Here is a 25885-nt window from a genome sequence, read left to right as displayed (position 1 = left end):
TGTGGAGACACTTGAGAGAGTGCAGAGGAGAGCCACGCGCATGATCAGAGGTCAGGAAAGCAGACCTTATGACAAGAGGCTGAGAGCCATGGGACTCTTCAGCCTGGAAAAGCGCAGGCTGAGGGGCGATCTGGTGGCCACATATAAGTTTATTAAGGGTGTTGACCAGGATCTGAGGGAATGTCTGTTCACCAGAGTGCCCCAAGGGATGACAAGATCGAATGGTCACAAACTCCTCTGCAAACAATTCAGGCTGGGCATAAGGAAGAACTTTACTGTCTGAGTCCCCAAGGTTTGGAATAGACTGCCGCTGGAGGTGGTTCAAGCACCCAGTTTAAATGCCTTCAAGACACTTTTGGATGTTTATCTTGCTGGGATCCTAAGATCCCTGCTGACTTCCTGGCCCTGGGCAGGGGGCTGGACTCGATGATCCTCCGGGGTCCCTTCCAGCCTGAATGTTTATCAAATCTATGAAATATATTGTAGAAATGATTTTTTTTATATTTAATGTCCCAATGAAATTAAATAAAACATCCATAATAATTAATCTTTTTTTTACAAAATGAGTTTTACTTCATTAATAAATATTAGTGAACTAATGTTATATTCTATTTTCTAATGAAGTGTTACCAAATTTGCCCATTACTTTGGGGTGTGCTCATTTATTAGGGATAGTTTCTAGGGTCTTGGTGATTCTGTCAATGTGCTGCTTGTGTTACTATACGGAGCTGTATTTCTCCCTTCTGCAAGCCCTCACCCCCAGTGGAGCTATCTTGCAGGACTTAGTCTCAATGGGACTGGGTTCCTTCAGTCACCAAATCAGTCATACACACAAACACGCACAAATTAACGTAACACGCCTGACCTGGCTGGGCTGATCAGCATGGACAGGCTGACACCCTCATATGCCAAGAATCAGTTCATAAGAGCAACAATAAAATGCAGTCAGACACAAGCACACAGGTAAACAGAATCCCTCTGAATCCGGCTGGGTGTCCAGCTGACACCCTCATGGGCCAGCATTCAGTTCATAAGGGCACGTCTGAGTCAAACTGGGTCAATCAGCCTGTACAAGCTGATCCCCTTATGAGTTTCAAACTCAGCACGTCCCAATCTTTGGCCTCTTGATGAGCAGACCCCACAATAATTTTGGGCTTCACAGGGATCTTTAGCATAGGTAAAAGAAGCGTTGCTGCAAAGCATGGGAGGAAAGAGAAGCAGAGAAGGAAAAATATACCCAATTACTACCAGTTTGCCTATAAAAGTTATTTATTGCTAAGCATATGAAATATATAATAGTACTAGTAGTAATAGACATGCAAAAGAAAAACAAACACAAACAATGACAATACTACTCTGGTTTCACTAAGTATTTGGGGAAACTTAGCTCAAGCTTAACTGATACAGTTCAGGTTCAGAAGTTTATGCCTAGAAAGGAGAGAGAGAGCGCTGGGATCTCACCTAGTCCAAGATACTCAGGCTGCAATGCTGACAGGCACAGTCTGTAGCACAATCCTAGAAGAGAGAGGTGATCTGTTCTTCCAACGTCCCAAGAACAACAGGGGATGGTGTCAGCACAGGAGTTTTTTTCTTTCATTTTTTCCTCTCCTTTTCCTCTCCTTCTCCTTTCCTCCTTCTTCTTCTTCTTCTTTTTCTTGAAGCACACACACTTTTTACAGATTTTTATACTCTCAGTTCAGCTGCTTCGAAGCATCCTTAATTGTGTAAATCATTGTCTTTTCTATTGACAAGGGGTTATCTGGTTTGGAACATCTCAAGAAACTGATTGATAATCAGGAAACACTTAAGATTAGGGAGTGACCCAAACACTTGGGAGCCAGCTTGAGATTCCTATGGATGGCAGATATACTGATGGGATATCTCATGGTTTCTTCAGGAACAACAGATAGCTTGCAGCATCAGGATTTGGGATTTTTACTTGTGCACAAGCCTCAGCTTAGCATGACTTTTCCAGATTTTACTATAGTCTTTTAACAGACTTAAGACAATTATTGGGGTGTTCATAACCTTTTGTGGAGAGGACTCCCACCAGTCTTCTCGGGAAAAGTATGACAACACCTGTGATTAGGGTTCCAACGGGCTGGACGTTGTGATGAACCCTTAACCATTGTTCAAATGTTGCCCATACCCCCTCTGACTCGGTCTCTTGCCTCAGCATTCCCTAACCCGGCAACCGAGTTTTAGTCAATCAAGTTTAAATAGGCCTCCCATAGTGGGACCGGGGAATGTATGGCCCAAGATGCCTATTAAACTTAGAGCTCTGTGTGTGTGTCTGGGGGGGGGGGGGGGGAGTCCTTAGTAAATCCAGATTAGAACTGGTCTGATAAATGCTGAGCTGGGTGTGTGTGAACATGGGTTGATTAACATTTGAAGCACAGATTCTCCATCATGCAGTGCTCCCCTGCTTCTCTGGTCCCAGAATTCACTGCAGTCTCTGCTTCAGGCTTTCTGTTCTCCATCTCTCATGAATGATCATCTGGTTCCATCTCGGATGTAAATGAGACCTAGGGCAGTTGGTTCACTCTTGTCACCCTTATCTGGAGGGTCTTAGGTGTGTCTCTCACTGCATCTTAATCAGTTTCGTGTAGGTAGAGGAGGGGAGGGAGGGGGGGGTGAGTCCTTTGTGAGTCAGACAGACTGCATCCTGTGCCAGGGTTGCCCAAGAATACAGAGCTGAGGCGTAACAGAAGTAATCTGTTTACTTCATTAATAAGCATTAATAAAGTAGTCTCCAATCTGTTGCCTAATACAGCTTTGCCTTCAAAGAAAACCTGATTAAGCCATGTAGCAGACAAGGTGCTTTGGGTAAATCCAATATCTTACCCAAAGAACCTTGTCTGTCTATGTCCTTAGACCAACACAGCTACAACCTATACCCCTTAAGCCATTTAGGGCATGCTTCAGGAGGCGGTAGGGGGGGTGCTTTAATTAGCGAGCCAAACTAATTAAAAGCACGCAAGCATCACATATATCAGCATCCCCACGCTGAAAAATGACATTCAACAAGCTTTAGTTCAAAGTGCCTGTCACTGGATGGGGTCCCTAAGGATGGCCGTATTACCCCTAAGGCCCCTTGACCATGCCAATTCAGCCCGATGGGCACCCTCTATTCTCGCCCTCCACATCTTGATGTAATGATAATAAGTAGGGAGACTGCCTTTAAGCCTACTTGAGCACAGTCCTGATGGACTTCCTTGAACCCCGTGGGTCCCGGACCCTTTGAGGGTCCCATTTCAAAATAGATGTTCCAGGACACCCCAGCCTTATGAGCTATATGTGTGGCTCCAACCACCACTTTACCATGCCTTGCAGATGGCATTGATGTTGTCCAGTCTAGGCCTTGCTGTGATTTGGCCCCCTTGTCCTCTCTGGGCTCTCCGCAGCCCTGTCTCCGCGCCATACTGGCAACTGGGTTGTCTGCAGCCCTGTCTCCACCCCCCAAATGCTGCTCCCTCTCTGGCACCGGGGTCTGTGCCCCCCAAATGCCATGCCCTCTCTGGCGCCGGGGTCCCCACACTGTAGTGGGCCCTCAATGAAGCCTCCTCCTTCTCCAAATAGTCTCACCCAAACTACCGGTGGTTATGAAACAACAAACAAAATATAAGCCCCTGGGCTATAACATAACACATAAATTCCCATTGTGTTCCACCCCTTTAAAAGAATCAGACTTTGCCCCTGGCATTCCCAGAAGCTAGATTCGCCCTCAGCCCTCTTCCTCTAGCTCCCTCTAGGAGGGCTCCTTCCCACTTGGCCATGAACTACCTCCCCTAGTTCCCGTCTGGGGTTTATATGGGCCCACGACCCTGCCCCTTCTGGTCAGCTGACCAGGTGCAGGCTAATTTGCTCTCTAGCCTGTTGTCCTGTTAACCTGCACCTGGGCTTCTGTCTGCCTCTTTGGGCTCTTCATAGGCAGTTTCTGCTCCTCTAGAAGCAGGCACCTTAGTGTCCTGCGACAGTGCTCCTCTGCCATTTTTCAGAGCAGGGACGCTGATACGTGTGACACTGAAAGCTGTTGGAGCATGTTAATTTTCATGCTCCAACAGACTTGATTAATAAAATCTGCTCCAACGCGCTGTATTTACAGCGCATCAGAGCAGCCTCCCTGCATGTGTGTAAGTGCCCTTAATATTGTCTACACCCCTCATCAACTGTATTTTTGCTTTATTTTAAACTAATCTAATCCATTGATCCTTAGGCAAAATGGAAATATTTATATTATACAATTAAGCCACGTTTCAGCTCCAATAAAAATCTGTTATTTTATTAGTCTTTTAATATTTTCCCTGTTATATTGAAATTAGCACTGCTTTTAAATCACAACAAGTTCTAAATGAAGTATGGAAAAAAATAACCATTTCTGTCCTGATTAGATGTTCTTTACTCATTACAATCTGTGGGGCTGTTTCCTATTTTGGATTATTTTATGCTATAGGTGGATACCTTTCCATTGTACGTTGTTTACTGAGTCTTGGATCAAATGTTATTTCACACACCAGCAACACAATAGTTAATACTATCAGTTTTGCATCATGCCCCAAGAGGATAGAGCTGAAGTAAAAACTAAGATCTGGAGAGGAGACATGTGAAACGATGCCATAGACAGTCGACAAAGAAACATACGAGAATTGGAAAGGTAATGCATTCTTTCACATGAAGTTGTTACAAATTTTCTAGAATAGAATTTCAGAAAAATAATACATTTTTTCTTATTTTAAAAAGCTACTAGTTTAAAATACTTAGATAATTACACTAAATGCTCAGATTGCAATCTAACCAGGCTATGTGAATTTTCACCAGGCTATTGAAAATTTACTAAGGTATGTGCTGGATTCATTGCCTCTTGGTATTTTAAAATCAAGGTCAAATACTTTTTTTGAATACATGCTCTTGCTTCATAACTTATATGGATTTCAGGCAGAAACAACTGCTGAAATTTTTGGGCCTACTAGATGTTCCAAATAGTATTTTCATGCTTCAAAATTGATTCATCCACTTGTCTATAATGGAAAAATGAAAAAATATAGATTTTTTTTCCTAGACCTACTCATTGACATAGCCTCTACATTTAATTACTCTTTCCTACACACAGTTTTCCTACAAAGTAATTTTCTTTTATATTCCTATTTAAAATTCATATCTACCATGATGCTTACACAATGCTCAACAAAGTCTAAGCATTTAGGTTAGTGTAATGATAATTTTGTTATCTTGTTGTCTAAGGACAAAACTCATTGCTCCTTTATTCTTTATCCTCATCAGTCACAGCAGTACCAATTGTCTTGGAAATATGAGGCAGAAGAACCTAAAAAATCTCTCAAAATCTTGAGTTCCCAGCTAAAAGTCAGTGCTCACTCAGATGTGCCCAGCATTCTTATCAATGTTGCTATAAAATCCAAGTTTCCACTGACTTGAATTTATTTCTATCAGCTGATTTATACCTTTAATTAAAAATGCATTGAAAGCACCAATATATCTGAGTGGCTTTCAAAAAAGTAGATCACGATCACTGATTGTAAGGAAGACTTTCTAACCTTATGGTTTAGTGGGTATTGTACCCTGCAGTGATCTTTCTAAATGTTTGAAGCAACATCTCCATTTTTTCCCATTTGAATTTTAAAATTATAAAAAGAAAGTATGTTTGAATAGTCAGTTTTGGATAATACATTCCCAAATTTGCCATTCGAACATACTCAAATATTATTGGATTTTTAGAAGCACATGATCTGAAATAATGTGGAAAAGAATAAAAAAGAGCAAATGATAATGCCAAGAATTCAATAATGTAAGTATAGTACTTCAGAGCTTTAGGTGCACAATCCTCTCATTCAATCCATGACATAACAATTGTATGTTAGGGTTCATGAGATTTTGGACACATGGGCACCTGGAAAGATTAAAAAAGGAGCTAAAAAACTCATCATATTCCCATTTTAAGTTAGTGGATCAAAACACTGATTCATTATTTCTTTCTCCTAGGAGACCATAACCTGTGTGCTTGCTTATGGTTTTGGAGGGGGATAGAGGTGGAATGAGTATACTGGTGTGGATACCCCAACAGCCATGAGGCTAAGCTAAAATTTTCCATAGATATTTGGTCTCCTTGCATTTAAAAGACCATACTTTTTCTGCTTCTGCCATGAAGCTGTTTATTCCTCTCTACTTGGGTATAATGCATTAAGGCTGTCCTCTTTTGTATACATTCTCCCTTTGTGCAACAAAATACGATCTACAGAATAAAAGTATCTTTCTTTGACTTAGGAGAGTGTGTTAATTTAGGATTAATGAGTCAGGACCTTCTTCAGGGTTACAAACATTGGATAAGATCCTAAAATGTTGCTAGTTCTGCATCAAGTTTGACATATTCAGCAGAGAAACTATGCTTTCTTTATAAGGGGATGTTACAGCAATCTCATTATCATGAGCTATCTTCCCCCTCTGGCTACTTAAGCGTAATTCACCAGGTGGTTTCAAGTGAGATCAGCTCCTATAAATTGATTTTTTTCAGGAACATGTTGGTATATTTCCCTTTTACAGTTCCTGATATTAAACCAGACTTTGATGGCTTAAGTCCAATTTATAAAAAAAATCTAGTCTCTCATCTGTGAGAAATATTTATGCCTGTACTGGGGGAACTACCGCTGCCCAGTTTTTTTAATCTCCTTGGCTCTTTTGGGCTATCTATAATTTCATCTCCTCCCTTGTCTGACTGGAAAGCATCTTTCTGGCTTCTGTCCAAGCAGAGACCACTTTCAAAGATTCATGGCATGGTTGCATTTCTTGAGTCTTGTGGAGGCCTCTCTCTTGTAGCACTACAATTAAGACTGTACTGGACCTTTCACTTAAAACAGGATTGAGACTCCCTTCAGTGGCTGTAGTCCTAAAGTGCTGCAATCACTATTCTGAGGATAATTGAATTTTGTGTGACAATATTTACAGAAAATAGTGACTAAATCAATTTAAAAGCCACAGTTTTAAGAATTGCCATTTTTGGTGGGTGTTGTGGCAAAATGGCCACAGTCACCACAAATGTCAAACTACATGCATACAAACATTGCCATTACATCCTAGACACTGGGCATTTTTAAAATCAAAGAGTTTTTTAAATTGCTTAATAAATTCCATATTGTTATAAGCCTTTTGACAAGAAGTGTCATAGATCTCTCAGTTCTCTTTTCCCTGGCTACCAGTACCTTTTCATATAAATATACTGATCCTAGGAAAGCAAGTCAGGCATCCCCTAACCCAAATATAACTTATTTTTATGGTTCCTTCTCTCCATATCCTCAGTATAAGATCCTTTGAGAGCTAGTTTTATCAGGTTCAGGTTAATTTAGGGGAAACTGAATATAGAAGGGTCTGAGAATGGAAAAAAATGATGAAAGATAAATAATTCTGTACAAGAAGATGCCATGTGTGGAAGGGAACCTGGATATATTTTCTTGTCCTATGTGATAACAGAGGCTTTTCTGTTGCCAGGAATATATTTGTAAAAATTTAGTCACGCTTGGAAAGAACCCACTGGTTATATATCAGATCAAACAAGTAAAGAAATACATTAATTTGTAAACTTTGTATAGTTCAATGAATCCTTCAAAGCAGTCTGCAGGCATTACAGTATCCAGCACTACACAGTGTCCATCTTTTCCCACTAAACACACACTAAATAGTCAGCTCATTGCAATCTTCCATTCTCACACTTTGTATTTTTAAAAGCAGGTACTTCTAGTTCATCAGCTGTATTTTAAGCACATAACAGTACTGGCAAAGGGGCCAAAAAGCTTTTAGTTAGATTGCTTATATGTATTAGATTACTCTTGTATTTGGCAATTGACTTCAATTATTATTGTTACTATTTTCAGCATGGAATATAATTTGCAAGGTTTGTATGTCTAATGCTATCAAAAGCTTTTTTGTTTCTTTATGTACATATCGATGAGCTGCTTCCAGACTGAATCTTTTGTTAGATTCAAAGGAGAAAAAGCCTGACACTAAATTAATAAAAAGATTTTATGAGACATGTTAACAGCATTGACTTTTATTTTCTACAGTGACTAGTTTGTAAAGTACTTCCATTTTTAGGTTTCCAGCCTAAAGAGATTGATTTTCAGAGGATGAATGTTTAACTCAAGTTGGGTATCAGAAAAGTGTGGTACTTCACTTGGAAAACTCAGGTTCTAGCCTGCTTTCACTGAAGTTTAAGTCAAAATTCCTATTCTTTTAATGGGAGTCAGCTTGTTCCCCAAATTGGCATAGAATAGGTTCCAAACTTCCTTAGACTATAATACCTTGGGGCACATTTACACATGCTCTGGAGGTGGAGGGGGGAGGAGGGCAGCACTTTAATTAGAGTGGCTTTGAGAGCTACTCTAATTAAAGTGCTGCAGTATCTTGTGTATCAGTGTCCCCACACTTCAAAATGGCAGCAGGGGTGCTTGAACTAAAGCTCATTTGACCAGCTTTAGTTCATGCACCCCCGCCACCATTTTGAAGTGCAGGGACAGTGATACTTGAGACACAGGAGGCTGTTGGAGTGCGGTAATTACCACTGTCCAGCAGACTTGATTGAGTTAATGTGATGCCCATATTCAAGAAAGGGAGAAGGGATGAGCTGGGTAACTTTAGACCAGTCAGTCTTACCTGTATTCCTGGGAAAATGCTAGAGAAAATAATCAAACACATTGGTGCAGGCCCAACAGGGGAAACGATGCTGAGGGGAAACCAGCACGGGTTTGTCCCAGGTAGATTCTGCCTGACAAACCTTGTAGCCTTCTATGACCAGGTCTCACACTGCCTGGACGTGGGAGCTGAGGCTAATGTCATCTTCCTGGACTTTAGGAAGGCCTTTGACACAGTTTCACACCCTATCCTCATTGGGAAGCTAGCAAACTATGGAGTGGACACCTACACGGTCAGGTGGGTGGCCAGCTGGCTTAGGGACCGCACCCAGAGAGTGATGGTGGATGGTTCCTTCTTGGCCTGGAGGGAGGTGGGCAGTGGGGCCCCGCAGAGTTTGGTCCTTGGATCAATATTATTCAATATCTTCCTCAGCAATTTGGATGAGGGTGTGGAGAGCACCCTCTCCATGTTCGCTGATGATACCAAGTTATGGGGCAAAGTTAGTACGCTGGAGGGCAGGGAGCAGATTCAGGCTGACCTGGACAGGCTGGATCAATGGGCAGAGAGAAATAGGATGTAATTTAATAAAGATAAATGTAAGGTATTCCACCTGGGAAGGAGGAACCCCCAACACACCTATAGTTTGGGGAGTTTCCTTCTCAGCAGCTTGGAGGCAGAGAGGGATCTTGGAGTCATAATTGACTACAAGATGAACATGAGCTGGCAGTGTAACGAGGCCATCAACAAGGCCAATCGCACCTTGTCGTGCATTAGCAGATGCATGACTAATAGATCAAAGGAAGTGATGCTCCTCCTCTATGCGGCACTGGTCAGGCCGCAGTTGGAGTATTGTGTCCAGTTTTGGGCGCCGCACTTCAAGAGGGACGCGGGGAATCTCGAGAGGGGGCCACTCACATGATTAGTGGCCTTCGTGATAGACCCTATAGGGGGAGCTTAAGAGAGCTGAATCTCTTCTGCCTTCACAAGAGATGGCTGAGGGGAGATCTTGTGGCCGCCTATAAATTTATTAGGGGAGGTCAACGGGGAGTAGGGGAAGCACAGTTTACTAAGGCGCCCCAGGGAGTGACTAGGAATAATGGATGTAAACTAGTTGAGAGTGGATTTAACTTAGATATTAGGAAGATATTTTTCACAGAAAGGGTGGCCAGGATCTGGAATGGGCTTCCAAGAGAGATGGTGCTATCACCTAGCTTGGAGGTCTTCAAGAGGAGGCTAGATAGTCACCTGGCTGGGGTCATCTGACCTCGGTCCTCTTTCCTGCCAGGGTCAGTGGGTCGGACATGATGATCCATTGTGGTTCCTTCCAACTCTACAATCTATGAATTACAGCACATTGGAGCAGCCTCTGTGCTCATGTATAGGCACCCTTGGAGATTTAAGTTATGATAAGTTTATTATTACTGATCTTGTTTATTCTTTCAATGTAGGGCCAAAATGAGTTGGCCTGAAATCTGCAAATACAGATGAAATTTGCATGGCTTATGTTAGAATCACTGGAGGTCCTTTGCCTATAAGCCCTTTGGTTCAAAACCCTATCTTAGCTCTTTAGCATACCTTTAATATACAGGCTTTTAGAGGTTTCTTAACTGCTGCTGCCTGCCCCCAGTGTCTCTACTGAATTGTTTGATACACTATGTCCTAGGTATCCAAGTGATTGTGATACCATCACTGTGAAGGGACATGCATTTGGAGGAGAGTCAGAGCATCCAATTTTGGGGTGTGGGAGTAGGGGGAATGAGGGAAAAGCAGCTAGTAGTATGCCTTCGAATGCATCTGAAAGGCTGTTATAAAATAAGATTAAATTATAACATGAGATGAAAAGCTCTTTCTTCAGGAAGGGTCAAACTGCTACAGGAATCATGGATTCATAGTCCAAGGCCAGAGGCCTGACCTCTAGTCTAGTCTGACCTTCTCTATATCTATTAAATTCCACCTGGTTACATGCTATATCAAGCCCAATATCTACTTATATCAAGAGGTGGAGAATCTACTGCTTCTTTTTCAGTTTTTTCCTAGAAGTCAGATACCTTACTACTAAAAATGTGTGCTCAATTTCTTGTTGGAGTTTGTGTGCCATCAGTTCTTGTTCTTCCTAGCTCAGTTGTATTAAAGAGACCGGGTACTTTTTTCCATGGAAAAAAAAAAGAAATTGTAATCAAGTTGCCTCTCAATCTTTTTTTTTTTTTTTTGGTAACATATAGAAATTGAGCTTTTAAGTCTCTCACTGTAAGGCATTTGGGCTAACCCTCAAATCATGCTGTGGCCTTTTTACTGCATTGTTTACAATTTTTAACTTCCATCATAAACTATATGTAGCTGTTCAGTATTTTTTTTAAATGATACAGTGCACAGAGGTAAAATCATCTCCCAGCTCCTACTCCCTGCTTTCATATTTACATGTCTGAGGTGACATTAATCCTTTTTTGCAGAACATCAGTGAGAGCTACCATTCCACTGTTTGTGCATTATTGCCCTTAAATCCTTTTCAAATTGCTGTGTTCCAGGACAGTTGTTTATTTGGTAGTTATGGAATAGCCTGCTGTATTAGTTCTTAGATGTAAAACTCTTCATTTGGCAATATTAAAACACAGTTTGTCAGATTGTAACCAGCTAAAATTGTGATCCAGATCCCTATGTATGGCAGTCATATTCTTATTGGCTATGTGCAAGTATTACATTTTAGATTGTCCGAACCAGGTCGACTACCCTCCTGCCTACTCTTCCCCACCATAACCGGCAGACCCCCACCCTGGACCCACCAATCCTCCTGCAGACCTGCCAGCCCTCTCCAAACCTGCCATCCCCTTCCATTCCTCAGGTTACTTACTTTAGGCTACCCATGCCACTCCCAGCAGTGATGAATGCATGCTCCCAGTCTAGTAAGTAAGCCACCTAAACCTATAGACTGGTGCAGTGAAGACTTGTATGTGCCCAATGTTAATCAGTCTATCACTCATAATATTATCCATACATTTTTTAGCAGTGATTTTATACTTATAGAATATTAAAAAATGTTGAATAGTATCAGGCACAAGTAAGATGGGCTCAAAATCATAGCTGGTTCAGACTGTTATTCTGTTAGAGGAGATGTGTCCCTACTACCGCACTCTCTGTATAGTACAGAAGAGGCTAGCTGTAATTCAAGACACTACAGGGAGGCTGTAAATAGACAACTACTGGGCTATAGATTGTCAGTGGCTTTCTTTTATGTTTCATGACAGCCTAAGTAAGAACTGTTGATAGGCAAGCAGAAAACAGCCTGCTTTCTCTGCTGCTAAACCACACAGCATAAGCAATAGTTTAGGACCCAGAGGAATTTTGCAAGTAAGAGAAGTAGTTGAAAAATGGCAGTTTCAATAAAAAGGCTAGCACCAAAGAGGCTGGATTTAGGAGGTCTGTGTTTGTGCTGGCTGAGAAACACAACATTTTACTCCTAAGAAGCCTTTTAAACATATATTCTGTGGCCTTGTACTCACTAGAGAAAGAGCTGTGCTATTTTGAGGTAGTATGGTCATGAAGAACAGGCAGTATTCAGTTTGCACATGAGTTAATAGGTCAGGTTAGACTATAGAAGAGCCTGGGGTTTATCTTGCTTTGCTAATCCATGTAAGAATAACAAACTTCCTTTTCTTTGCTCAGTTTACTTGTGGATTCACTTAAGAACACATCTTTTTTCCTAGTAAAGACGTGTCATTGAAATCTAATCTTTGCTGTTTGGGTGTACAATATTCATCTGTGTTCAAAATAGCAGCAACAATAATACTCTGCAAAATTTTACATGTAATCATATTAAACAGCATTTTTATAAGTTCTTTGTTCTACTGTCAGTTATACAGAACTAAATTCAAAACTCAATTCTTCAATTCATGCTTTCTATAATAAACTCACCATGCACATGTATAGAATTATAAAAATTATGGTTGGAAAATTAGGGACATGAGGAGATCATCTAGTCCAACCCCCTGCTCAAAGCAGGACTGTGCCCAACTAGACCATCCCAGCCTGGGCTTTGTCAAGCCAAACCTTAAAAACCTCCAAGGATGGAGATTCCACCACCTCTCTGGGTAACCTGTTCCGGTGCTTCACCATGTAGTTTTATTGTATGGTCAATCTCAAGCATCTGAGTAGTTACTTCCATGTGGATTATTCTGGTAATTGTCAAGATACCTACAGCAGTGGATATGTTTGTTTTTTTGTTTTTAAATCAAAGCAAATAAATATATTAATAAAGAATCATTCACCTTATTTATACTGACCACGGGGAAGGGAGAGATGATGTTTTTCATCAATCATTTATGAAATTCTTGGGAGATGCTCTGATACTTCAGTGACAGGTGCCATATAAGAAATCTGGATAGCTTCCAAACCTTTTTGAGTGATTGGATGGTGAGACAATATAATGCAATATAGGATTACATCAATGAGAAACTAAAAGGCAAAGATGTTAAACTATAACTCCTCAGCAGAAAACAAGAAATCAAGTAAATATAAAACCACAAAGTGTCACACTAACTATATGATACAATGTATTAAGGAATGAGGATAGTGAAGAGTCCAAAGTTAAAAGTATCTCTATATTTTTCATAGCATTTCTAAAATGATGGAAATTTGAATCTTGTCACTGTACATAATATAGCCTCACTTTTGAATTGTAAATCATTGCATTCTATGGCAACATTTATCATCAAGACATTCATCTACCTTGTTATATTGAATGCCTTATCTTATTTACTAGTCTTTGTTTGAGACCACATGTAGATACAAGTCATTGATGTGTACACTGATGTGTACACATGTAGATATAAGTCACTTAGATTTGCCAAGTGGCAGTTTGGAGACTGAAACATCTTAAAGTTTTTATGTAGAGTTTTTCTTTACTAACAGATATTGAAAGTTAGATTATGAACAAATTGTATTATTGAATAACATGCCACTTACAGTAATGTATCAATCACTGTATGTCAAATGCATACATAATGCACCTATGGTGCTGCCAGTTTTATCTTCACTGGTGGGATGATAATTGGATATTACTGGAGAGACAGCATATTTGTAGCCCATTGACATAAATTAAACATGTTCCTTTGGGTTCAGCTTTTAGATAGGCAGGAGTTATACTTTTATTCTCAATTGCATTTTGAAATACAAATAGATTAATAAACTGCTTTCTTGGTTTTGGTACCAATTCAGATTTTGTTTATAATGATTTTTAGTTCATTCAGGATTTTGTTTGTCTTCTCTTGTTTCTCTAGCAAGAAGACTATTTGTTCCTGTAAGTTTATCAAATTGTCCTGGAAGCCTATTAATTACTACTACTGGCAGAAATGGAGACAGACAGGTTTCCTTACAATAAATTGCTCTGAGGCAGACAAAATATAGAGACAGTGAAATATGTTAAGTTACCTATTACTAATAAGTAGGGGTATCTCCATGTAACCTTTGAGCTGGAAGTAGCATTTCCTTTTATTTTAAATTTGTAACCCTGCCAAAAGGAAGATATTGATTCAAATGTCTACTGAAATTGCTGGTGAAAATGGAAAAAATATAAAAGATCCTTATTAAAAAGAAAACTTTTTTTTTTTTTTTGTAATTTGCTAACAGCATTATTGGATCCTAGTAATTATGCTGCATTATTTCTGCAGGTAATAGAAACATTGCCTTTGAAGGGGAAAGGCAATGAATTAGAATTAATGCCAGAAAGAAGTGGAATGAGGACCTAGTAATTACTGTATGTCATATATAGTATTCTTGAATTGGCTTTCCACTTTAACCAGACTAAGGTTTGGTGTGAGGAGATTGTTTTCCATCTTAGTAATAACAGGAGTAAAAATGTGCCTTATGTTCTTTATACATCATAACAAACATTTTTTAAACTTTGTTAGGTTTGGCCTCTGCTTTTTACAAATTGTAGCACATACTGCCAACTCCAAAGATTTCTTCCTGTATGTTGTACATAGGCAAGGTTCACAGCAAAAAGACATGATAAGGAAGCACCAGTTGTATTGGCAATACTTAGGTTTGCCATTATTTTAAAAGGATAATAATCTTGTTGAACAGTTTGACTGAATTAAGAGCAAGCTATTCAAGAAGGAAAGTGTACAGTTGGAAATAGAAGTAGGTGATAAGACTAGCAATTATAAAGGAAAATGAATTAAAGAAACAACAGAATATGTTTGAAAAATAATACAGAGATGGCAATTTACACTAATTATCTAAATTTTTAACTAGTTTGAGATGGGAGTATTATTTTATTCAAAAGGGCACTGTCCTGCTGTTTTCAACACTTTTTCACTAAATTTCCAGTGCTATGGTATTTGAAACACAATGGATCCTATTCTTAAATCACTGTGATGGAAAAGTAATCATAGTTTCTTACAAAGTGTGGAAAGAATATTCATAGTGTGCAATTGATCTGTGTAAATTTGAATTCATAGCAGCTAAACATTGTGCAGTTGATTCCACTAGAGTCCATGAGACTTGAATAATTCAATTTTTAGAGTTAAAATGATGAGCATTATGGATGTTTGTGGGTTTTTTCACAATCAGGCATTTTATGATTAGCCAGCATTTTCCAATTAACTTACATTCCTCAGAAAATTTGTGACCCATTGTACTAGTATATCTTCTTAGCTATCATGCTGGATTTCACTCTAATATACTGTTATTGGTTCAATCAGAATTCATGCCAATATTTATGGAAGTTCTTTCCACAACTAGGGAACAGATGAAAGACCTGAAATGTTCATGGGAGCAGCATTTTGCCATCTAATGAACCCCTGAGTTTCCATCATCTCTCAACATAATGCATTCATGCATATGCTCCAGATTTGCTTTTGTCCTTAAGAAATAGCATGGACTTTCTTTTGCGGAGGCCGATTTTAGGGTTTTCCTTGAAAGACCTCATACCAGAGGTCTGTCTCTGTCTCTCTGTCTTGTTACTCCATACTTGGAGATGATCCAGTTGCAAGATAAGTCAGCAGAGCAGCCCTATCTATTCCTTCAGGGTCCTAAAATCTATCATAGGCCTGAGTATTAAATTAAAATTGAGAATTAACTTTAATTAACCACTGAAGTTAATGGCATTTAGTCTTCAGTGGAAACAAATATGATTTTTCACCATAGGGTTAGAAGGGATCTTGATGGTCATATGCAGCTACTCCCTGAACACACAAAATAAGCTATCCTTCCTATAAGCAGGACATTAACCTGGCTGGGCAAAACCCCATTGGAATTCGAGTCCACTCAACCATAATAACTGCTAGATATAGTAGTATTTTTAGGATTGGTTCATAACAGAGAATGTACAATTCCTTTTCCTTCTATTGACAGAATGGTGGATGATGAGGAGAAGAAATGAGACTGAGCCCATCTCTTCCCCAACCTTTTTTGGAATTTTATGTACTCCAGCAGAAGAAGGAAGAGAGAGTTCTATTACTCATACAGATACAAGAGAGTTTTCTAATGTCCTGGGCTGTATTGATGTCTATACCTTTTTGTCAATAGAGCCACATAAAATGTAAGGATACTTATGATCAGTCAAACCAAAAAGCACTGTTAATCTGGATAGAAATCTCATTGTTTCAGGGTTCTTGCCAAGATTATAGGCTATAATTTGGGTACTGATATGAATGTGGACTTTTATGTGCTTTTTCCTTCACTAGAAGAAGAGTTGTTATCCCTCTAAAAATATTTATTTTCCCTAAGAAATAAACTACTGCACTCCAAAGTCAAAGCTGCTTTCTTCTGTTTACAAAAAGCCACCAAGCAACTTTGGCTTTTTCATAATATTCCTGAGAGCCCAAAATATTAGTGGCTGTTTCTTTCAGAAAATAAGATCAGTCCTTAAATAAGTTACTCCTAGCTTGCTTTCACTTTACTTATTGAACTTTATTTCTTTCATGTTACATCATTTTATATATAATTATTTCACTTGAATTTGGAGATACAGCAGTTTGCAGGTGCATATGTTGTGCAGATCAACCCTAGTAGACTTCAGAAAATATAGTTGATAAATTGCCTGCCCTGACCCAAAACACGACAAAACAAAACAAAAACACAAGCCAATGAAGTGAGGCATGCGACGGTTTCTAATCAATTCCGTATCTCCCAAAAGGAGGAATATAGACTCATAAAGAGATGTTTCACATATGGTACTTAAAATATGTCTCATCAAAGAAAACATGGAAACAGATACTTCTGTATAAAGGTGAAAGATTTTTAAAGAAAGGAAAAAATGTGAATAATATCTGAAACTGATATGACTGTCAGTTATATAGTGTAGCTTGATCAATTCTGTTTAAGCAGACCTTATGCCATTTCTTTCCAAGTCTTAATTAACTGTTATTTCTGCCCTTGCATCTTGACATTTGTCTCATATATTTTGTGCAAAGAAGTAATACAAACATATTCAAAGTTGTTTGCATAGGTACATATGTATCATATATGCCTCCATACATTGTATATACACAACGCACACACATATGCAATACATAAAAAATGCACACAAAACAGTGATAGAAGAACATTAATAAAATTGGAAAGTCTTAAAAAGCCAGAATTATAGTTGTCTGTGCCATCTTAATTTGGGCCACTTGTGCTTATGCATATGAAACTGCCTAATTACATGATCACATCATTTTTTTCCACAGATCACAGCATGCAGGTGTAATGTATAGTAGGAAAGAGCTCAGAAGCCAAAATGTGCTCAAGAAATCAGAAAATATTTACTGCTTAGGAAGAAAAGGAGAGTCCTTTGGCGAGGTCTCTCTAGTGAAAGTTTTTGATTTTAGTGTTTTTTGTGAATAGGATTCCAGGATGCTTCACACTGGTCTTCTGTAGGCTTTGTGGTTGTTATAATTTGGCATGTCAAGAAGGCATCTATCTTACTGCTTGTGTAATTTCTGCTCTCATGACAAGAGGTAAACATCTCTCTAAAGGTGTTTCTTATTGATTACTTTAAAATTCATATCCTTTGTTGCTACGCGTTCTTTGAATTCTCTTTTTGTGTGACTATAAAGTGTTGCCAGTATGTGGTGTTCCTTTCCCCAAGCAAAACTCCTTTGAGTGCAAGAAGTGTTATTAGACCAATAATGCATATAATGAAGCTTTATGCTTGTGCATATAAAAAATGCAAATATACAATATGCTGCTTGTTTCCCAGTTTAAAAAAAAATTAATATTTAAAATGTGTGAGGCGAGGCCATGCTTTTGTTTTATGAGTTAAATATTTTGACAGATTAACTATGGCTGTTAGTATGCTGCTAGTGTTAGAAAGGTGAATTGGTTCTGGATACTTTAATACAAGAAATCATTCAACATTTGTTATTATTTACTTGTATTTCAATAACTCCTGAAATATTCTAGGTGTTGCTTCTGAAAAGATCACAAGAAGTGCAAATAACAGATGAAAGTAGGGGATGATGTATTAAAAACAATCATCTTAGAAACAAAATAAGTTCTTGCCAATTACCTGTCAGATTGCAGTCATAACAATGAGAAAATGCATTAGAGAAAAGGAAAAGTTCATTAAAAATATAGGAGAAAAGGTTTTTCAAATTTCATCAAAATACTTTTTAATTTTCAACATAGAACAATGGCCTACTCAACTGACTTCTCCCTTTCTGTGGTCATTAGTACTTGGACTCTTAGCTTTGGATATCCTTCATTTCCTGACTTCAACATTTTATTTACTTTATGGGCTATCTCTTGACATTATTTTTTTAATTGGAACTTTCCATAGATTTCACAATCTAAAATTTTGTAGAAAGAATACTGTCACAGGGAGAGAAAAACCGGGGAAACTCCCAAGTCCATGGGGGGAGCCCCAGGACGAAGAGCCGGGAGCAGAACAGCAAAAAGGAAAATAAAAAAAAATAGCTTGCTCACTGCAGGATGGGAGGAGGAGCAGGGATGGCAGGAGAAGCCCACGTGGGGCGTAGATCATGCCCTAAATTACCCGTGGCTGGCAGATGATGTCACTCCCAATCACCAGCCGGCGGAAATAAAAGGGCCGGCGGCGAAAAGGAGCAGGGGGCGCACATGGCTGCTGGGAGGGAGCCTGGCCAGTGGAGGCAGCTGGAGGAACGGAACGCCAGACGTGCCTACCCGCGCTCACCGCAGGGAACTGAAGGAACCTGGGGGCGAGCCAGCGCCCGAGGCCAGCACGACAGCTGCAGGCGAGCTGGGAGAGGAAATGGTAAGAGCCCCAGCGGTGCGGAGAGGTCAGTGGGCCAGAGAAGACCTGAAGAGAGAGCTACAGCTTGGGGAAGACCTGGAGAGGAGGCTGCAGTTCAGGGAAGACCCGGAGAGAGGGCTGCAGTTTGGGGAAGACCCAGAGAGAGGGCTGCAGGCCGAGGAAGACTTGGAGAGAGGGCTCCAGTTCGGGGAAGACCCAGAGAGAGGGCTGCAGGCCGAGGAAGACTTGGAGAGAGGGCTCCAGTTCGGGGAAGACCCAGAGAGAGGGGCACTGCTCCCAGGGAACCCAGACAGAGGGTCACGTTGGTAGGATACCGGAGAAGAAGTGGTGTGAGGCTGGGATAGGTGGAGAGGGGCCACAGGACCGAGCCACGGGCAGGCGGCCCTGTCAACAAGTGGAGGGATAGAGAGGCTGTCGGCTCCATAAGGAAGCCCAATAGGGGCAGGGTTAGGCCTCTTTTGAGGCTCATTGAGCTTTTCATTTGAGTCCTGGAAGGAGTTTTGTGTTTCCCCGTATTAGAAGGGGCTGAGGTGGTGGAGGCCAGGAGTAGGAGTGAGAGGTGAGCTCATTGTTTAAATATTTAGGGGATATTTTGTGTTGCAGGGCACCTCGGTGCTCTGCTCCTAGAGAGAGGAACTGCCAGGGAGAAAGAGCCCTGGCAGGGAATAACGAGCACAGCTGTCAGTTGCCCGGGGCAACCAGGAAGTCATCTGACTGGAATGGGCAGGGCCTGGCCCTCATAAAGCCCAGAGGCTGAGGCCAGGCTGGCAGTTCCCTGCCAGCAGCCAGAGGGGCAGGAGCTCCTGGAGTTAGGATGCGGGAACCGCAGGTGCAGCTCAAGCCAGATAAAAGAAGGCAGCTCTATGATGTCTGAGCAACGTGGTTACAGCCAGGCGGCTTATAGTTATGTTATAGCCTAGGGGCTTGCGTTTTGCTTTGTTGTTAAACCGGTGGTTTGGGTGAGGCTATACGGGGTTGGAGGAGGTCTCAGGGGGAACCCACAGTGGCATGGGGACCCCAGCGCCAGTGAGGGTGCAGTATCCTCATAGGGGCCTCACAGTGGAGTGTGAGGACCCCAGCGCCCAGGAGGGTGCAGCATACGGGGTGTATAGACCCCAGCCATAGAGAGGGGCATTTTTTAGAAGTCCTAGCATAGGCGTGGCGAGCCCTAGAGAGGGGCACTTTGGAGAAGCCCAAGTGTGGGCGCAGAGAGCCCCAGGAAGCGGGCAACATTGAGAAGCCCAAGTGTGGGTGCAGAGCACCCCAGGAAGGGGGCAACATCGAGAAGCCCAAGTGTAGGCGCAGAGAGCCCCGGGAAGGGGGCAACATTTTAAGAAGCCCAAGTTGGGCACGGCGAGCCCCAGACAGGGGGGCAACATTATCGAGAAGCCCAGTGTGGGCGTTGCGAGCACCAGGAGGGGGCACTATTGAGAAGCCCCAGTACAGGCATGTTGAGGCCCCGAGAGAGGGCAACGGTGCAGAGAAGGCCCCGAGAGAGGGCGCCGGCACAGAGAAGGCCCCGAGAGAGGGCGAGGAGAGCCCCAGGAAGGGGCAGCTGTGTATGCTGAGAGAGATAGTGACAGTCCAACATCCATTCCAACTGCGAGGCTTGGGGCGTGGTATCAGAGGTGGTTGGAGCCACGCATAGCCCATAAGGATAGGGTGCTCCGAAGCACCCGTTTGCAGGACAAGACCCACGAGGGGTCCAGGAGTCTACAGGACCAGAGGGTACAACGGTCTGTGTCCAAGAAGACGTGAGGCAGCCTCCCAACTGATTTTAACCATCAAAAATGTGGCGGGCGAGAACTAGAGGGTGCCCTTGGGCGAACTTGGCACGGAGAGGGGGCCGTAAGGAGATCACGGCCCTCTTGTGGGACCGTGCCGTGACATTCGGCCAACTACAGAAACAGCCAAGATCCACCGGGCTCGGTAAAGGGCGAGGTGCAGGGGAGGAGGAGCCTCTCAAAAGACCTCTAAGAAGCAGGTGACTGATGAGGACAACCATGCTGCATGAAGCCCCACCCACTGAAAGATTCAAGTCGTGGCAGGCGAGAAAGGGCAGGTTGCAGCGCGTGGGAAGACCTCCCGGAAGGCCACCTGTGATGGCAAGGCAAGTACCGGCAGGCACTCGGAGCAAGGAAGCCCGAAGTAAGATGTACGAGGCCCGGCAGGTACAAATACCTTCCTTATAGTTAGTAATGTAATAAATGTCAATTATCTATAGGCAATATCTTGACCTCTGATATGGGACTTTCCTCTTAAGCTTGGAAGGTTGTCTGTTGCCACGGTGGCTAAATTTCAGCATGCAAAAAAAAGGATTATTGGGCATGTCTATACCTGAAATTAATTCAACTGTATAAACTCTGGTGCAGTTAATGCTGGAGTTTATTGTTCCCAGGCACCACATATGAATGAGTGCCTGGGACCGCAGCACATTGAGCTGGGTCAGAGCAGCCTCCGCTGGCAGGGGAGCTGGGGCTCAGCCTGGCAGCTCAGGGTTGCTCTTACCCAGTTTAATGTACTATGGAGCAGCTGACTGGGGTATGAGAGTGCTCCAGTTTGGGGCTAGCTGGCAGGCAGCCCCCCCCCCCCGAAGAATCCTTATGCCTCAGCCAGCCCCATCAGCACCTATAGGCGTGTGCAGACAAAACGGTGCCCCTAAATTGAAGCAGTGGGTTTCTGAAAACACCGCTTCAATTCAGGGCTGATTAAACCCCCATGTCGTGCACACATCTTGCTGACTTACCTGTCTCTCTGGCGGCGGGGAGGGGAGAGCGAGCCGCTGGCAGGCAGAGTGGTTCCTGGGCTGTGGAGGGGCCAGTGCTTCCCTCTGTGGCAGTGGCAGATTCAGTCAGATGGCACCCTCCTGTAGGCACCCAGCTTGAGCAGTCCTGGGGGGCACTACAGCTGCAGAGGGAAGCACCGGACCCCTGTGCAGCTCAGGCAGGCTCCAGGGGAAAAAAATAAAAAAATTAAAAAAAAAAAATCAAGCTTACAAAAAACTAGAACTCGTGGTTCCAAAATTATACCTTTTATTAGACCAACTGGAAAATGGCAAGAAAATTGTCCTTTTCTGCAAGCTTTCAGGATCGAAGTCCCTTTGTCAGGCTCTGGGAAAAGTGTAGATGGTACAAGATGGTAAAAAGTCCCCATAGGTAGGAAATAAACTTCATTTTTGCACAGAGGGAGCTGAAGATGGAAGTCTGTCCCTCTGGGTCCATGAAAGTGTCTTTGTGTGCTGTGTTGAGTAGCTCTTTGATGTGTTGATCAGGTAGAATTCCTTCCCTGAAGGTGTCAGATGGGAGGCAGGGAGGCAAAAAAAAGTCCTTGTTTTTTTTTAATCAGGCTTGCTGCTTTTCTTGAGGAGTTTTAGTTTGCTGCACCCCAAGTCATTTAAGGTGCATTACACCGCCACATTTCCTACAGTGGCTGGAATTAATGTGTAATATGCCGCCAAGGCATACAAACACCGACACCATTAAAGCTGTGCAAAAGCATTTCACCCTCTTTAAAGTGTCATGCACACACCCCCCTTATTTCATCAACACATCGCCTACATGTACATTACAGTGCACAAAAATAATGCACTAAATAATGTATTGACAAATACTAACTTATGGCAGCATTTATTAGTTTTCTGTGCGCTAATTTGCCCTCATGTGTAGATGCTGAGATTTTACTGTGTAGCTAATTTAGACAATTAAACATCTCATATAGAGGCATCCGCTGTGTAACAAAAGACTAAATGTATCCTTAAACAGGCTTGTTCTAACATCATATAGTGAGTTTCAGTAGACTACTATTAATATCCCACACCTGATTCCTCCCTTAAAGTGATGTACAAAATGATATGCAGTCAGTTCCATTAACAACTATACATCTCAAGGCAAATTTTAGGATCCACAAAGAACTATTTTTCACAAACTTGAGATATGTCATGCCAAAGAAGTCTTGATTAACAGAGATTCCTGTATTGATGCTGATTATAACTGTAGTTTATTAATGCATACAATCTTGTCTACTGGAGGACTTAAATTGATTCTTCAAGATAATTAGGGGATGTTATTGCTACTTTATTATTTTGAATTCTAAAAGCATGCACTGAACTGGATTCAGAAGTCAGATATTTGTTGTCTAGGTTCTTTATGGTATAAAATAGCTGCTAGAAATAATGAAGATGTGGCATACTGGGAATTACAGTACAAAGATTATCTTTAAGAATATATTCACTATATGCCTTGCTTCATAGAGGTAATTGAAAAGAGTAATCTTAAGCAGGAGTTGAACTGAAATATAAAACATGATAACAAAACAATTTTTGCATATGGAAAAATATAGGAAAGGCTATAGAAATGTCAGGAGATGAATGAGATTTTCACATTCATATTGATCACATGGAAGAGGTAAGTGTTCTGAAGATGAAACATTTAGAACAGAAATAGTCTACCTTAGATAAAGTGTACACTGTCACAGAAAATAATTCAGGGTAGTAATTTAAAGAACAAAGGTAAGGAGCAACACAGATTGACAGATAAGCAAGCATCAAGTGGTTGTTTTGGAAATTCTGTGATAGGAAACATGGCCATGTTCTGCTGAAATAACCATCTAGCATTATTGTTAATGGGAAAGAGAAGGAAATCTATTTCATTTTGATTTATAGTACACATGCCTGGAGATCATTTAATTGAACAAATTTTAAAATCTTTAATAAGAATGCTGATGATCAGAGAGCTGCATATGGACTAGATGATTGTGATTATAAAGAAAGGCCATGTCATGAGCATTTGAATCTAAATGTGAAAAGTCTATAAATGCAGGGAGCCTACAATTGGTTAACAGGAAAGGCAGCAGTGAAATATTTCAGGTAAGGCTAAAACAAATGACAAACAAAGGAGAAACTGCAGTGGGCATCTGTTATACACCCACAGAACAGGAGGACAGTGAAAATGAAAAATTACTATACCAACTGTAGAGGAGTTAGAAACTGCAGGCATTATCCATTCCCTTTTCTATGCTCCATTTGAAGTCATTGGATATGGGAAAGCAGTGCAATGGGGATAGGTTCTTTCCCATTGGGAAGCAAGGGGCCAGGCTGAAACTCAGGGCCCACTCTACTTTAGAGTAGCAGCTGTCCAACACGATCTTTACCTTGTTCTCCTCCTCCTGGTTCCTCCCTTGGCATCCCAGGAAGCCAGCTTCCCAAGGAATGTTAAGAAAAGGGATTGGTTAGTGTCTACATTATGGGTTGGTAGTGAACGCACTATGTTGAGAAGTCCAAGAGATGCAGGTTCAAACCCAGTGTGGAGGAAGAGATCAAATCTGCAGCTTGTTGGGCAGGTTCCCTAACTAGTCAACTACTGGATCTAAATCATGGGATGGTCCTTTTCTACAATCCAACAGCTGTGCATTTCTGGCTGGCTATACTTTTGTGACAAACAGAATGGGTGCACCTATTGTGTATGCTTAGACTATGACAGTGTGGATGTGTAAGCATGCTTTCAGACTAATAGAATTGCTGTGTGTATGTGCCAAAAATGTAATTTACATAGCTAGCAAACTGCTGCTTAGCTGCACAAACGGAACTGGTGTTTAGATGCACACGTGGAAATAGAATTCCTTCGTAAATTTTGTGAACTTACAGCATATTAAAATATTCCATACCACTATTTTTACACTGAAAATTAAAAGGGAAATACAAGTGGAAATAAAGAGCAAATACCAAATTATAATAATCTACATCATATATAGATATTGCAAGATAAAATATATGAAAAGACTGGTTATATTATGAGTCCCCTCTCCCAGAAGAAGGGTTGTTTTTTGTCGTATTCTCTTTAAAGGCCTCAAAGAGAAAAAGAACTGAGACTGGAATAAGTAAAGCAAATGGAACTTAAAGAACTTGTACTTTCTTTATAAAAGAAAGTCACTTTCTTTATAAAGAAAGGATAAGAACAGCAAAATTCAGAATGAGGAGTTAACTAAAAGAGGATGAGGGCTTTTATAAGGATGTTGAAGAGAAATAAAATGATAGAGAGAATAGTCTTATTAAGGAATGAAAGTGGGTACCAAAAAAACAAAGCCAAGCTGGTAAGGAATTATTTGCAGTAAACTAAATATTAAAATCTAGTTATTATGCACCTAAGAATCCATAGAATCCTAGCAGTTGTTTCTGATAAGTTATGGAGACCTGAGGACATATACCAGTGTAATGAAAAGGAATGTGTAGTGATCAAAAGTGTGGTTCTGGCACTTACAGTGCCATCAAATAATTTTACCTTGATGTCTTAGTAAAATATTGAAATAAATATTCTCCTTGTAAACATGCAACAGTTGTTGAACAATGAATAATAGAGGTATAGAAAAAACAAATAAGGCCAGACAAACATCACTTTTTAAACCATCACATTAAAAAACTGGCTGACAAAGGATATGCTGTTGTGTAAAGTATCTGGGATTAAATAAAGTCGTTTTGTAATGTCAGGATTTCAGTAAAACAGTGATTTATAGTCTCACTGGAAAAATAATCAAAATTGGCTTGGAGAGCCATGCTGACACATGGGGTGAAAACTGGCTGTAGGACAGTAAACAAAAGATAATGCTAAGAACAGCATATTGAGTTGTGGTGTGAAGGGGCAAGAAAATGTGTAGTGGGGTATCATAGAGATCAATTCTATGTCTGATCTAATTTAACATTTCCATTAATGATTACCAAATGAGGTAAATGGGATGCTAATGAGGTTCCTAGAGTGATAGTAAACTACATTACAAATATCAATAAAGTCAGATAAATAATGCAAAGGGATCTAAAAAAAAACCAACAACAACAACAAAAAAAACCCTTAGAAATATAGGCATACTCTATTCAACTCGAAACACAAATAGTCAGCAGACTTATGGAGGAATAATTCAAGTTGCATAGAATTCTGAATGCATTACCTGTAAGATGCTGTTCATTTTGGGGTAATGAGGATTCCATTGTGTGTTAGTTCTACTCCATAGACCCTTGGACTAGGGACAGAAATTACACATAAA

The 25885-nt window shown here is 40.9% G+C and overlaps 1 long non-coding RNA gene across 1 annotated transcript in view; it reads left to right on the top strand.

Moving 5' to 3' along the window:
- LOC132248555 (uncharacterized) overlaps positions 1-25500 on the top strand; it is a 298162-nt gene extending 272662 nt beyond the window's left edge. The window contains exon 5 of the long non-coding RNA XR_009459777.1: positions 15988-25500. This is a non-coding gene — a long non-coding RNA (uncharacterized LOC132248555). The remainder of the gene's footprint in view (positions 1-15987) is intronic.
- Positions 25501-25885: the final 385 nt, after the last annotated feature.

The sequence above is a fragment of the Alligator mississippiensis genome, chromosome 2, assembly GCF_030867095.1.
Source record: "Alligator mississippiensis isolate rAllMis1 chromosome 2, rAllMis1, whole genome shotgun sequence".
NCBI lineage: Eukaryota > Metazoa > Chordata > Crocodylia > Alligatoridae > Alligator > Alligator mississippiensis.
This window is presented reverse-complemented; position numbering and strand designations above follow the sequence as displayed.